General features: G+C 38.2%; 1 pseudogene; it reads right to left on the bottom strand.

The window, feature by feature from the left end:
• Window positions 1-8,199: 8,199 nt before the first annotated feature.
• On the bottom strand, window positions 8,200-11,610 carry LOC121240983 (annotated as a pseudogene).
• Between the last annotated feature and the right edge of the window lie 237 nt (window positions 11,611-11,847).

The following is an 11,847-nucleotide window of genomic DNA, read 5'->3' as shown; positions in this document are numbered from 1 at the left end:
TGATTTTCTTTTGATTGTTTAATGGAAACCTGATCTCTTCAACTGAAATCTGAGGATAAAAATATAAATAATTTTTAAATATAACAATAAATGAAAACCAGAAAAATAAACTGAGAATGAGATTGTTCCAAAATTTTATATGATAGTACCTTAGATCTAAAAGTAACTTTATAATATAACAAACTACATCAAGTCACATTAATTTATAAATTTATTTTTATGAGATCTTTTTTGTGATTATAGTACTTCTCTTTATAAAACGTGAAGTCACACATCTCATATTCAAAGTGCAGACATATTTTAAGTCATCCACCTCAACATATCCTGCATGCTTCCAAACCTACAAAAAAAAAAAACATAGAGAAGATTATAATGACATCAAAATTCAAATTAATATCAAAAGATTTTTATAAATGAAAAGGCCACAGTAGATTGCCAGATATAGTAACCATCAAGGATAAGTGCATTCAGATTAAATAATATTTTGATGAAAAAATATCAAATTAAATAAGAATGAGGAGGTGGAAGAGCAGAATCTGCATTCAGATTTCTTGCCACTTGCTAAATCCGAGATCTTTTCAGATTAGATTGCCACTTGCATTTAGATCTCTTAGGATTTCGATTTTGTAGATATTTTCTAATTAGAAGGACTTACCGATCAGGCTTTTCCTGGCATAGACATCTAATTTGCTGTTTAAGAGAGTTGCTATTCTTTACAGAAATTTCCTCAATGTCAAGATGTTGTAGGTTAAGGTTGCCCGCTGCTTGTGTTTGAGTCTGAAGCACCACCTGCTTTCAAATAAATTTTGTTGTGAAATTCTGAACATGATGACCATCCTCTTTTAGAAATTACACATAAATTCTTCTTTCATAATAAAAATCACACAGGAATTCTCTAACGAGCAAACGTCAGCAAATAGAGTTGCATATTTGCTCATTCATTGATATATATGCTATGGCCAGTATTGCAGAGCAATGTTCATTGTTAGTAATTGTCCTTTTAGTAAAGATGATTTGGTTTGAAGAATATGACACCAGATAATGAGGATTGATGGTGAAACTGAGATCTATTGAAAGAAACCTGCAGACCAAATGAGAGATACTCATAAGTTTTAAGCAAACCTAAAATAAAAATATTGAATTATATTGATAAACCGAGCTTGTGTTTGATCAACTCGAAATCTACTCGGCTCGACGAGCTCTCAGCTCGAGTTATTTGAGTCCAGCTCGACTTGATAACTCAAAAGCTTGACTCGGCTAGGATCGATTACAACCCTAGGAGCAATGAAGGTGGCAGTTTGGGTTTGGTTTGGATGTCTGGAAGGAGCGTGTCCCACATCGATCGTATTGTTTTTTGAATACTGATTTAGAAAGTCGTTAATTAAAATATTGACCTTTCTTAAATTTAAAATTTGCAACTCAAATTAAAAAAAAAAAACTGATAAAATAGTACAGTAACTCAATACATATAATATTGTGCGTACGTGTATAACTACATTCGTATTTATATTAATTTGATATATGGTCAGATGAGAGTTGTTGTTGAAATAAATACTTAGATTACTGTACAATGGAAATCGTTTATCTGACTTCATCTGTAGGTTGATCATGATCTTCAAGTTGGTCTATTGCTGGTTGTGAGTGTTTGACGTTTTGAGTAGCGCAAAACTGCAGGGGTGTACGTCATTCATCCAAATGTTTTGAGTTTTCAAATTAATATATCATTTGTACACGCAAATGCGCGTATTGTTTTTGTTAGATATAGGAACATTCATCCAAACAATACTATATATGTCATGCAAGGATATTTTATCTAAAAACTATAGATAATAACTACATTTTGATACCCATGCGTAGCTTTTAAACAACTTCTACCACCACAATCACCACATCCAGTTCCAACGCAACTAGAGGTGCAGCACACCCACTACAGACCCACCAATAACCCTCCCCCGCCCGGTCCCAACACAAACCGTCAGAATTTTTAAATTTTTGCTCAGCCTTAAGAAAGAACGAAAGAAAATACTACAAACAAGTGGAACCATCATTCAACATGCCATCTAATTCACACATCTATGAAGAAAGGGATGGATGGGCCAACAATCTTGTTAGGGAACTCTTAAGTAGTTCTTTTAAAAAAAAAAACAAAAAAAAAAAAAAAAGTTGAAATCAATTCCTACCATTTTACAACCATATAAGTAGGTTGAATTGAAATTAGATTGTTAAAAAATGACCTTATTTAGTTATTGAAATTAACTCATTCTTTTTACTTGACTTGTTGACACTAATAGATGATATGTCAAATTACTTGATTGAAAAGTTGACATGTCCTGATTTAATAATATTGATTGAAATCAATTCCTACCATTCCGGAAGTGTTGCCCATGGGGACCCTCCCGTTCTTCTGCTTCATCTCTTGGACGCAGCACTCCCGTGTTAGGACCTGCTCGCCTCGGATTTCCCCCACAATCTGAGAAGTTGGGAACTTCATCTTGAGGTGGTAGGTTGATGTCATCGCTCGTAAGCTGTTGAGAGTGGGCTGGCTGATAATGGCGTTGTAGGATGATAGGGCTTTCACCACCAAGAAGTCGACCATAATTGAGGCCGTGCAGGGGGCACTGCCTACGAGGACCAACAATGAGATGGTTTTGATAGGTTGAACCATGTCCCCGGAGGAACCCTTTAGTGGCATGGGGGCCGGTTAAAGCCGGGCGATGTTTATTCCCATCCTGATGAAGGCTTCCTAGAATAGGATGTCCGCAAAACTCCCTTTCTCGATGAAGATCTGCCAGGTCGTGAAGTTGGTGACCAGTGGTCGCCACCAAGGCATCATCGTGGGGGGTATAGGACCCATTATTCAACAGTTTCTCTAAAGGAGACATGGGGGTTGGTTTTCACCTTTTGTGCTTGGCAGGGCGGTACTTTGTCGAGAACATCTTGGTATCGAGCTCGCCTAGCATATGCCTTTCTGCTTGAGGAGGTCGCGGCCCTGCTAGTGAATCCTCCAACTATAGTTCTTATTTCCCCCAATGGGGACCCTCCTTATGGCGGTGTGCAAGGGCAACCATGCTGCGGTCCCCATGCTGGTGCCTGCCGACTTGGGCTCTCTTCTCTCCTGTGCTAGTTGGCCCGATCCGTGCTCCTTTCTAGGAGAGTGTCTTCAGCATTGATGAAGTTGTTGGCCTGGTCCATGAACTCCTATAGTGTGGTGGAAGTCCTTCTTGCTAGCTCGGCCATGAATTGGGATCAAAGCCAGACCCTTCCCAGGAGTGCCACGAAGTTTATTTTCTCGTCCTGGTTGTCAGTCGTCATGCACTCCTTGTTAAACCTGGACAAGTATGCCTTCAGACTCTCCTCCTCTCTTTGTTTGATGGTAAGGAGCTAAGCCGTAGGACGTCGCCTTCTTCTGCTTGACATGAATTGGGTCAGAAACAGGCATGCTAGCTCACCAAAACTATATATAGAATCGGGTGCTAAAAACAAGCCCCATACCCGCGTCGATCCTTTTAGGGTGGTGAAAAGGCTCTGCACACCACCTTTCTCTAGAAGCCATGCAGCGTCATGTGTGCCCTGAAGGTCTCCAGGTGCTCGAGGGGGTCCCTCCTCCCATCATACATCTCCATGATGGGGACCCTAAACTTTGGTGGCAAGGGTACGACCATCACTTCTTCAGTGTAGGGCAGACCAGTGCTTGCAAGCAACTGATCTACCGACGATGATGTGCCCCTTTTTTTGCCATCTCCTCATACTTTGCTTTGAGATTGCAGAGCTCGTCCTGCATATTCTTCCTCTCTTCTTCCATGTTGACTCCAGCTCCCAAGTTTTGGAACTTTATATGTTCGTTATAGCTGGGCTTCGTCATCCCGTTCTTGGTGGGGTGTCTTGAGCACCTCATTCTCTTTTCAAAGCTTCTCCACCTCATCAGTCAGCTTTGTCACCCATTGCTCCATAACTTGCAGTCTTGCCTCCACGGCAACTTCCTCTTGTCCTCGAGTCATCTGAGAATGAGTTGTCGTAGGCATATAAAGTACACGTAAGATCTATAACAATTCCACATATGGCACCATTATTAAAGTCGTGTTTCATACGTCTTTGGGTTAGGTTTCAGCAACTCGGGTCTTCTGGATTTGGACTTGCACAAATGAAGAAGAAGACTGGGAGAGGGTGGCCTTGGTGAGGTCGGGAAGTCTTCGATGATTAAGTTAGTGTCTTCCTTTGAAAGTTTGTAAATAATTGAGAGAGAATTGAAAGAGCCTTTTCTCGTACCTGGAGGCTGCTATTTATACTGGGAGTTTAGGGGGGACAGATCGTACCTGCCCCTGTGTGGCCCTTGTCCTTTCGACTGTTTCATTTGTCAGAATCCTTTGATGCAGAGTGGCCTCTGCGACGGCGTCATTAATGTGGGATGTAGCCCAGGTAGTGGTGCCATTAATGTGGTATGACTTCCCGATTTGCTTTATTCTGCAGGCTTCCTTGGTAGCCCATCGATGTCCTCCTATCAAAGGATAAAGGGCTCTCTTTACTTCCTGCTCACCCACTTGGGCAGGTACTCATGAGCCTAACACCATTTAAGGGAGCTCTAGGGTGGCAAGTCCCATCGCCCATGCCGTCTGCTCCTACATGGAGGTCGCATTAGGGGGTGTTCCCCTGTAGGTCTAGACCTCCTGAGTGTTGGTTCCGTCGACCTCTGTACGGGCTGGGCCGATGGGCCTGTTTGTGCTGGACTAGGCCTTCTTATCCCTTTTCCTTAGTTGTTCCTCCCAGACCCATTACTTGGGCAGTGAGAAGGGGCGTGGGGGGAGCCTCCTACACTGGTAATTTCTACAAATAAGTTATACAACTGAAATTAACTGTTTATGACACTTTGCCATATAAGTACACAACTTATCAATCAAGCAAAATAGCTACTTAATTTGGAAGAATTGTCATGATATAGTGTTAGTTCTAATTTCTAATGCTTAGCTAGATTCTTTGTTACTGCAAACTTTTACTTAAAAAATGTTTTCTTTCTATCAAAAGTGAGGATTGATTAACAAACTTCTCCATTTTTTGAAAAACAAATATATATACTTATTTAATATCTTCTCCTTTTTTTCCAGCACTCATAAACAAAACTATATTTTTACATATGCTAATGTAATGAGCCTATTTGGTGTGTAAGTAAAAAGACTTGTAAATAGATTTATTTTAAAACATGGATCCAACTTATCCTACTAAAAAAATCTGGCAAATTCCAAAAAGCAAAAACCCATCTCTTTGCAGAGGAAAAATGGCACAATGTGCATAACTTATTGGAACTGCTAAGACGGTGCCAAAACAGAACCAAATTAATCTTGGGAGAAATCAACTACCAATTTGGAATAACCAAATCAATCACTAAACAGCAGAAATAATATTCTCATACTTTATGTGAACCTGTTAGGAAGTAATTAAATAGAGCAAAATATAAACCAAAAATACACATACAGAGACAAGCAATGTTTACGTGAAAAACTTCCTTGGTGTTGGAGGAAAAATCACGGGATCGTAGTCCACCCAAATCTCCACTATCAATAAATAATGCGTATACAACTGTCCTCTCTAGATAGACCTAGAGTCATACAATCAACAATAATCTCAAGAATGACTTTCTTGGCTACCAAACAATATGATTAGGAGATACCTCACCAAAAATGTGTTACTATTCACAGCCCTCTACACCAAAAATACTACTTCAAATCTGCTCTCCACGTTCTCCACCATTTAGATGGTAGAGTCTTGAGTTGTGAACGTGCCTACATAATTTCAGCATAATCACACCATAGATGACTTTGGTCGAAGCATATGATTGAAACTGGACGAGCTCCTCCATTTTGGCTTGTCTTTTCCTCTCCCAGTATCACTCCCCCATTTTTCACTTGTCCTCTCTATGTATGTGTGTTTTTGGTTTATATTTTTCTCTATTTAATTACTCCCTAACAAGTTCACACAAACTATTTAATTACTCCAAACTATTTAATTACTCCCTAACAAGTTCACACAAACTATTTAATTACTCCCTAAGAAGTTCACACAAAGTGGAGAATATTAATTTTTCTGTTTAGTGATTGATTTGGTTATTTCAAATCGGTACTCAACTCGGCCCGAGCTTGTGTTTGATCAACTCGAAATCTACTCGGCTCGACGAGCTCTCAGCTCGAGTTATTTGAGTTCAGCTCGACTTGATAACTCAAAAGCTTGACTCGGCTAGGATTGATTACAACCCTAGGAGCAATGAAGGTGGCAATTTGGGTTTGGTTTGGATGTCTGGAAGGAGCTTGTCCCACATCGATCGTATTGTTTTTTGAATACTGATTTAGAAAGTCGTTAATTAAAATATTGACCTTTCTTAAATTTAAAATTTGCAACTCAAATTAAAAAAAAAAACTGATAAAATAGTACAGTAACTCAATACGTATAATATTGTGCGTACGTGTATAACTACATTCGTATTTATATTAATTTGATATATGGTCAGATGAGAGTTGTTGTTGAAATAAATACTTAGATTACTGTACAATGGAAATCGTTTATCTGACTTCATCTGTAGGTTGATCATGATCTTCAAGTTGGTCTATTGCTGGTTGTGAGTGTTTGACGTTTTGAGTAGCGCAAAACTGCAGGGGTGTACGTCATTCATCCAAATGTTTTGAGTTTTCAAATTAATATATCATTTGTACACGCAAATGCGCGTATTGTTTTTGTTAGATATAGGAACATTCATCCAAACAATACTATATATGTCATGCAAGGATATTTTATCTAAAAACTATAGATAATAACTACATTTTGATACCCATGCGTAGTTTTTAAACAACTTCTACCACCACAATCACCACATCCAGTTCCAACACAACCAGAGGTGCAGCGCACCCACTACAGACCCGCCAACAACCTGCCCCCGCCTGGTCCCAACACAAACTGTCAAATTTTTAAATTTTTACTCAACCTTAAGAAAGAACGAAAGAAAATACTACAAACAAGTGGAACCATCATTCAACATGCCATCTAATTCACACATCTATGAAGAAAGGGATGGATGGGCCGACAATCTTGTTAGGGAACTCTTTAAGTAGTTCTTTTCCCAAAAAAAAAAAAAAAAAAAAAAGTTGAAATCAATTCCTACCATTTTATAACCATATAAGTAGGTTGAATTGAAATTAGATTGTTAAAAAATGACCTTATTTAGTTATTGAAAGTTGACATGTCCTGATTTAATAATATTGATTTATACTCAAATGTAAAAGGAAATTAAAAATAGGTACTGATCTGTAATTTTTCTTTTTAGAAAAAAATAAAAAAAATAAAAGAAAAGAAAAAAAGGAAATACAAGAGACTGATCTGGAACCTATAAATATTGCTCAGGAATCACATCTGCAACCGAATGATCTACAAGGAGCCCATAGAGTTGCATGTGAGATACAAATACATGCACAACCTAATAAACAAAAGCAAATGTGTTTCACAGCAGATTATATTTTTAAGACACTAAAAGCAGAACTAAGCCGTGACTAACAGCCATAATCAAGCCACATTATTGGACTTTAAATTGAATTTGATCAATTGAACTCTTCTTCTCACAAACTCTGGATTTGACTCTCCCTATCTCCGTCGAATTCTTTCCAATACCTACCTTTTAGACTTTGATTTTCTTTCTATCTGATCTCCACGTGTGAGATGTAATCGTGTTCATCTGAAAATAAGACTACTGTCAGATCATTTTCTTTATATTGTTTAATGGAAACCTAATCTCTTCAACTGATCATATCTGACGAGAAAAATACAAATAATTTTTTAATATAACAATAAATGAAAATCAGAAAAATAAACTGAGAATGAGATTGATACTATAGGTTACATCTATTTTATAATAAAAATTGTTTTACAATATCACATTTCACGTCAAACTGAGATTTGTTGAGACGCATGCATGCAACTGAAAGAAACCAACATACAATATAAAACAATAAAAGAATAATGCCTAAATATATAAGTTTCATGCAATGTCATCTATAAAAAACAAAAAGGAAAAGTGTACAAAAATAATAGGTCTTTTTTTTTTTTTTTTTTTTATAAAGAAATCTATTTTTGTAATCAAATTATAATGATAAATGGTTGGGAAAAGAAATACCTTGCTTTGAAAGGTGAATGTAGTTCATATGTTTGGCTTTTAGAAGAAGCCATTCAAATCACTTTATTAGGGATGTGAGCGACCTTGCGCCATTCTTTTCCTTTTTTATTTTGCAACTGTTTCTCCAACAGTGGACATCTGACGATCTCTAGAGTAAAAATGGAGGCAGGAAACCCATCTTTTGGCAAGAACTTCAGATTATGACAATCATAGATCTCCATCGTCTCCAAAGACGTGAGGTGTTGAAGGCCCAAGTTGTCCAAAGATATCATATTTGGAATTTCACCGATGGTAAGATGGATCAGAGTAGAAATGGAGTCGAACAATCTCTCTTCTGGCATGAACTTAAGCCTTGGGAGGTTACAGATATACAAGTCTTCAAGAACGGTGAGGTGTTGAAGGCCCTTCTTGTCTAGAGATGTCATATTTGAAAATCTAGAGATGGCAAGACGGGTCATAGTCATGGGCAGCAACGCCGGCTCTGGAAAAGACTCCACATCTTCGCATTTGCCATGGATTGACAATTTTTGAAGAGAGTGGAGTTTTTGCAGACCCCATGTCGTTCGACAGGCAACAAGTATGTCACAATCTTCGATGAAAATCGATTTTAAATTGGTAGGCAAGTCCCCTTCACCAAATGATTGCAGCATTGGACACTTGCTGATAGATAGTGACTCAAGAGATGGAAGGAGTAGGTGCATCTTGTTAGGCAACGTCCTTAAACTCCCACAATCACCTATCTCAAATGTTTTCAGTTTTTGGGCACGCAATCCTCCATCTGGAAATGATACGAAATTAGGGCAATTCTTGATTCTTATAATCGAGGCGGCTAAATCACTATCATGTTGTTCTGAATCAGTAAGAGACTCCAGATTCTCACATCCCTCGATGGTGAAAACATCGATATCTGCGATTAAGTTTATGGGAAAGCACCTAAGAGAATCACAACTATTTTTCAAGTACAACAGTTTGAGGGATGAATAGTTGAAGTGCACTGGGAATTCTAACTTCTTACAGTCTGAGATCTTAAGAGTTTCTAATGTGGAGGGTAGACCATCATCGGAAAGTAACATGAGCGAGCAACAACCATCGATTTCCAATTCTTGAAGAGGACTGCTGGAATCCATCACTCCCTCTGGTAGGGACTGTAATGCATCAGATCCTTTAAGTACTAGTTTTCGCAATCCAGATGACAATTCATTTAATAGAACCTTATTACAATTTGTTAACTCCAATTGACGTAGAGTAGGAGACCTTGGGAGTGAGGCCTCCAGCTGCGAACATTCAACAATCATAAGTCTGGCTAAAGAAGGAAGATGGATGGGCAACCCTCCTGTTAGCTTGGGGCACTTAATAATATAAAGCTCTTCAAGATGAGGAAAAGCTTCACCTTCATTTTCAGAATCAAAACATAACCACTTTACCCAATCTGGCATGTCTTCAAACTTTAGAACTTTCAAGGCTTCGAATGGCTTAAACGTAGAAGAATCGCTACCATAGAACTCCATACCCACTCTAGCAATTCCATGAAACCCAATGATGTAGAGGCTCTCGAGAGCGTGTAGTTGTCCAAATGATGGCAAGATGTGGCAATATTTACAATTGTAGAGATTAATAGATTCTATCTTAGAGAACGAATGATGAGCGATCCAATTCGGAAAGCTCTTACCACCATAATTGTCGATATTGAGACTTTTCAAGTTTGTATGGGGTCGGAGATTCTCCAATACAGTTATTTGATCACTGTCTGAAATATTGCTACTTGTAGCGTCCCATCTCAGCCTGAAGCCCTCAAGGTGCTTCTTATCCTTCAAGCTTGCATCCAAAGCATAGACAGGAGATTTGACATTTTGGAGGTTCTCAATAGAGAGATTCCCCCCAATATATTCAAGCTTCCCCAACTCCCCAATATTGCTTGATCCGCAATGTTTGTTGACAACAAATATATCCAAAGTCTGTAGAGATTTTAGTCTACCCAGTTGTAACGGCATCTCCGTTATGGCACTTCCATATAACAAAAGATGACGCAAACTAACGAGTTTATGCATATCTCTGGGAAATGCAGTAAGATACAGACAATTCCGTAATCTCAATGTTTGCAAATTGCACAATTTACATATAGAATCAGGTAGTTTTCTAATTGGTGTTAAAGAGAGATCCAAATATCGTAGATGTCTAATTTTGCCAAATGAATCCGGCAACTCAGTTAAATTTCTATTCCTTACTAAGGAAAGCACTCGTAAGAATCTCAACATGGGCAACGAATCATGTGGGAGTGTTCCATTCCGAAAAGCAAAAATTATTGGGAGAAAAGTGCGCAACCCCTTGGCCTTGTAAAGTGCCTCTAACGTCTTTGGGATGTTTTCAACAATTGAGAAGTGACGAGTCTTGTTCGTAACTTGGAGCGAATTGCCACCCTCCAGTCTAAAGGTAAATTGCCCAGATACAAATCTTGCCAAGTCGTTGACAAGATCATGCATTCCGAATCTTGAAGGATCATAAACATGACTTGAATGTTGGAATAATAATGATCTGTATACCAGATCAAAGAAGTAATCATGACCGACTTGCTCCATTGTTTTGTCTTCAGATTTCTTCAAGAAACCTTCTGCCATCCACAATAGGACTAATTTCTTTTTGTTGAAAAAATAATCTTTTGGAAATATCGAACAATAAGCAAAGCATCGCTTTAAATGTGAGGGCAAATATTTATAACTTAATCTTAGAGCAGGAATAATTTCAGTCGACATGTCCCACACCTCGCTCTTTAATATTTTATTCCAATCATCAGCATCTACTTTAGACCACAAGAGAGCTCCAATTGTCTTGACTGCTAAAGGCAGACCTTTGCATTTTTCCACGATCTGTCTTCCAATTGCTTCTAGCTCTGGATGGATACTGCCACGAAACGTTACTGAAGACCTCCCAGTTAATATAATTATCATTCTAAACATCATCTAAAACAAGTAGATATTTCTTTCCCGTCAAACTCTCCTTTAGTGTACTTTGAAGCCAATTTAAAGTCGTATCATCACCATTAGAGGAGGAACCTACTTCCTTTAGAATTGCTTTTGTTATCTTAAAGACGTCAAAATCATTCGAAACACAAGCCCATGCTTTAAGGTCAAAATGTTCCCTCACGCTCTCGTCATTGTATACAAGCTGAGCAAGGGTGGTCTTGCCGAGTCCCCCCATACTGACAATAGCAATCACAAACAACTTATTGCCACTTATATCATCTAAGAACAAGGAATTAATTATTTTCTTCTTATCATCTTCTCTACCACAAATAACAGATTCTTCAACCAAAGAAGTTGTGGGCAATCTTTCAGATGGATTTCCTTGAACGCCTTCTTTTAGACCCATATTGTTCTTTTGACTTACAAGATACTCCAATCTGTCAAGCACTTGTTTTATCTTTGGTTCTATTTTCTTGACAAATGGTGCTTTAAGAGAAGTAGAGATGGCTTTTCGTACCTTACTTTTTATTCCTATTAACATCCACCTTAATAGGTGTCATTCAGGCAGCAACAAGAATATCATGATGTTCTGCCATTGATTAACTTCTACGATACATTAACAACTTTCAAATGCACATTAGTGGCACGTCCAGTGATACATATTGAATACTTGTACTTCTTACTATTCTTAGGTATTGCAACTTATACCCCTGATGCTTGCTTTTATAACCATGCACT

The sequence above is a fragment of the Juglans microcarpa x Juglans regia genome, chromosome 7S (genome assembly GCF_004785595.1).
Source record: "Juglans microcarpa x Juglans regia isolate MS1-56 chromosome 7S, Jm3101_v1.0, whole genome shotgun sequence".
NCBI lineage: Eukaryota > Viridiplantae > Streptophyta > Magnoliopsida > Fagales > Juglandaceae > Juglans > Juglans microcarpa x Juglans regia.
Note: the sequence above shows the minus strand (reverse complement) of the source record. Positions and strands in the feature narration are given on the sequence as shown.